A 4831-nucleotide genomic window follows, 5' to 3' on the forward strand; every position below is an offset into this window, starting at 1 on the left:
TTATTGTGCCTATCTTTCTAGTGATTTATTACTTTATTTGCTTTTTCACTGTTCACTACCTTCAGTTCGTAAAGTTCAGAAGATGAAACTGCCGTAACCTTTATTTGACCATCCTTGACGTTTATGATGGAGCAATCATCCCCTTCAAATTCTACTCGAAACCCATTATGTGTTAATTTTTTCACCAACAATAAGTTTGAGCCTAGCTTAGGCACGTACAGAACATTTGAAACTTTGACTGTCACTTCCTTGTCTTTTACAAGACAATTTAAACCAGTGGTCGGCACGCTCTTGCCCAGGGCAGGGTACCCTGCCCTGGCTGCCCTACGACCTACTTTCAGGGCAGTACCTGCGAGCTTGGCCAGACCAACCTTTTCCTCAGAGGTCCTTTGTTACAAAATGGGACAAAAATGTGAGATTAAAAAATTCGTAATTTTGCAATCAGTGACTTAAAAGTAATATATTTGGAATTTACGTATTGTTCCGATTCCAAACACATGTAGTTTGTCTATAAAGGTTGAAAACTTGAGAAGTATTTAGTATTAAATTGACTGTAAAGCTGATGTTTCTTGATATTAAACTCCTTCAATTTTTTTACTTTTCTAGGCAAGTAATATATCATTGGAATCGGAAAAATTTGTAGATTCTGATACTGCTATTTTCAAATCGCTAGTTGAAACATTAAAAGTATTGAAATTTCCTTACTTTGACATGCTTGTGGACAAAAGACCCTTGCTGGAGTAAGCTCACTCGCACTAAGGTACATGAATAGACCGAAAAGTAATAGAAAAAATTAAGTCGAGGGGAGCCTGACCATACCTGAAAATTAAGCAAAACGTTTGCCGACTACTGATTTAAACTACCCGAACCAACCCCATGAATTTCGACGCATTCTTCTTCATCTGCAAGCTTTACAAATCATTTATCCTGTTCACTCAACTATCACTGCTATTCACTTTATCCTATTCACTCAAAAATGAATAATTTCACTTCACGCTTAATCCTTTAATCCTTAGGCTTTTGTTTCTGGGCCGATAACCTGTTGGATATTTGAGAGTAACGCGGCAGCGTAAATAAAAGACTAGGAACCAACACTTTACTGTAAAGCGAATATCCGATATATTTTTGAGTAAAAGGTTACAAGATTGAGTGTTCGATGATAAATGAAAATAAGCTGTATAAAACTAAATTGAGCACTAAACAAAAGGAAACTGTAAAGACTGATAATTCGAAATTATACAAAGCTGTGCACGAAAGGTTTTCCGCGTGCTTTCCCGGCGGTTCGTCACGACGGAACTGACCGGGCGTTAGGCCCTTGGGTCCTTAGTCAAGAGGCCAATCACTTCCCCACAGAGGGAACTTGGGGTGTGTATGGTGCACATAGATGCGGGCGACAGCAGCGCTTATCAGCGAGTGCACGCAGGATACCGAATCGGAGTAGCAGCTACTCATTTCGCCGTTCGAAAAGAGCAACAGACACGCAGCTATAGGTTATACTGACTGACTGGCGTGGCGTCTACGCTCTGCCGGTGTGTCTCTCGCTCCGATCGGAGTAGCTGCTACTCCGGTCATGAGTGTAGCGCTCGCTACCATGATTCAGAAGATTCAGAAGCCTAAGGAAGCCTGATTCAGAAGCCTAAGGATTAAAGGATTAAGTGTGAAGTGAAATTATTCATTTTTGAGTGAATAGGATAAAGTGAATAGCAGTGATAGTTGAGTGAACAGGATAAAGTGAACAGACGAGCTAATTGAGCGAATAGGATAAAATGAACAGGAGTGAAAGTTGTGTGAACAGAGAGATATTTCAAGAGATTAATTGAGAGAAGGACGTGAACTTAGACCTACAATGTTTAGGTGCTTGAAAGTCTCGGACTCTATAATCTAAAAGGATACTATTCGTGACCTCAAGACAAAGGAGCGTGGCTTAATGTCTGAAACTTCGAGACCTATGCTTGAAATGCAAGGGTTCCGAGATCTTATTTCTCGCGCCAAAGGGTGATAAAATCAAGGTGCAGTGCCGTGAATTAATCTTCGGAAATTTTTCTCCGTGTATTACGAGTTTTTTTATAGGACGAATAGTTTTTGTTTTAATGACAAAAAATAACATTAACAATAAAAAATCTGGAAAACAACACAAGGTATAGAAAAAAAAACAAAAAAATGTTGTTCACCAAAGAAAATCTACAAATTTGTTTTGAATTGAAGGATTGAAGTACAGAACTAGATAACCAACAAAATAGGAATTTTTCGTGAGAGCGAAATAACATTCTCTAAAATAAAAATTACTATTTAAATTTAAAAGTAAAGTTTACTTCCGAGCTGAAGTGCTTCTGAATTACGGCAAAAATTTATTATTCAAAAAAATCCAGAAAACAGAATGTGGAAGTTTACAACCTTATTTTGACAGGAACTTAAAGCTTGAAGATGCTTGGTTGCGCGTAACGATAAAAAGTGCAATTTTCAGTTTAAACATAAAATAAAAACTTGCTCCCGAGATATGGGGAAGCTGAATAAAAATAAAAAGTTTTAATCCAAAAAAATTATTCTGTCTCTGGAAAATAAAGATTTAGTGTGAAGGCATCGCACTGTAACATACGAGTTTTCGATGAACGGTGTTAAAAAAGAAGAAAGGTTATGCTTATTTATAAATAAATCATTATAATGTTAAGAAATAGCTTTTCTGATTGCACAGCAAAAAGTTAAGTACAGAAAAAAACTTTATAAAAGTGATTCTTTGTAGAAAATGGAGATATTAGATTTTAGATTTGAATTTGATTGATACTTTGGTGCTGCAAAAAGTGGCAAATAATTTTATTTAAAATTTATTTTTTTTATAAAGAAACGGCTTATCATTCTTTTGTATTGAAAAACTTTTAGGAAGAGTAATATGGTCAGAAAAGGGTTTTAAAAAAGGCCATTTTCGGAAAAATGTTGATTATCCAGTTCTGTGCTGCAGTTATTTAATTATTTCTATTATTTAAATCGTAAAAAATGACATTAAAAATAAAAAAGTTACGTTTTTGGAAAAACAAAACAAAGTACACTAAAAGATTAATAAACAACATTTTTTTATACGTTGCGCACTTTTTTTAATTATAAAAACAAGACAATAAAAACACATATATTTCAACATCAGTAGAAATTATGAATTTTAATAATATAAATTTATTGAAATGACACATTTTTCAAGGTAGCTCAAAATAAAAATCAGTGTAAAATAAAGAACAAATATTAAAGTAATCATGAAAATAAAATATGTATATTATTTTACAATGGGTGGATTAGCAGTCATAGACCGAGAATTCACAATCACCAAATTACAACTGTTAATGTTTTGACCTTTAATTTTAACAGGTATGTGCACAAATTTGGGGGAACTACAAAGAACGAGCGCGTAGCGCAGTGTAATAAATTATTTAGTGCGAAACGCGAGATACATGTATTATCGAGTACGAAGGGCGAGATTCAACAGACGCGCGCGTAGTTTTTGTCAAATGTCCACGTTTTGAGACACCCTGAATCCGAAAAACGGGGTTTAACGAATGTGTCTGTCTGTCGATATGTCTGTATGTCTGCCTTGTACGTACGTATGTCTGCTGTGAACACGATAACTTTTAAAAAAATTAATCTTTCAGATTGGCCTTTGGTACACTCGTTTATGTCCTAAACTAAAGGTCAAGTTCGTTAGCCAGCTATTTTTGATAAAAATTCAAAAAGTGGGCACATTTTGAATATTTTTGAGACGACTTTTTTTAATTCAAAAATTCTCTGTACGGCTATTTATAGTATTCTAAAAGTCAAACAATTTATCTCTATGACTTTTTTCATAAAATGAAAAATTACCAGAGTCATAGGATTTACAAAAATGCAAAAAACACATGATAATGAACATTTTATGCCAAATAACGCATGATATGAAAAAAGTTAAGAGAAGAAAAATGTTCCTTTTTGAATGCACTACGAGTTATCTTAACAACCTTTTGAATTTTCTTGAAAAATCCAAAATTCAAATTTTGACAGGAAACAAAATAATGAAAAATCCAAAAATTACATTTTTCGGTCAAACTCTACAAAATACGGTAAGACATGCAATAACAAAAATTGTGCATTTAAAAAAGATCTACAAATTTGTTATTAACCACTTTTTGATAGGATGCGTAGTTTTGGCTTTAATCATGAAAAACATCATTAAGAGTAAAAGAGCAGGTATTGGATTTGTGTAAAATTTGACCCCTCCCCCCCCCCCCTAATTTTTGTCAAATGACCACGTTTTGAGACCACGTTTGTATGTATGTATGCCTATCTGTCTGTGGGCACGATAACTTTTGAAAAAATCATTCTATCAGATTGGCCTCTGGTACACTCTTTTAGTGTCTGAAACTGAAGGTCAAGTTTTTTAGCCAGTCATTTTGGATACAAAATTCAAAAAGTGAGTGCATTTTGAATGTTTTTGAGGCCATTTTTTTTAATTAAAAAATTTTGTGTGCGGATGTTTATAGTATTTAAAAAGTGGAATAATTTATCCTGATGACTTTTTTCTTAAAACCAAAAATTACCAGCGTTAAAGTATTTAGAAAATTCCAAAAAACACACGAAAATAAACCTTTTAAGCGAAATAACGGACTTTATGATAAAGGCAAAAGAAGAAAAAGTTTTATTTCCAAATTCACTACAAGATTATTATAAATTTTTTTTTAATTTTCTTGAAAAATCAAAAATTATCATTTTGACAGCATACAAAATATTGGAAAATCCAAAAAATACATTTTTTATTGCAAATATTTTACAGTAATTCAAATATTGTCAAATATATAAATGCATTTTCCAAATA

This window comes from Belonocnema kinseyi, chromosome 9 (assembly GCF_010883055.1).
Source record: "Belonocnema kinseyi isolate 2016_QV_RU_SX_M_011 chromosome 9, B_treatae_v1, whole genome shotgun sequence".
Lineage (NCBI taxonomy): Eukaryota > Metazoa > Arthropoda > Insecta > Hymenoptera > Cynipidae > Belonocnema > Belonocnema kinseyi.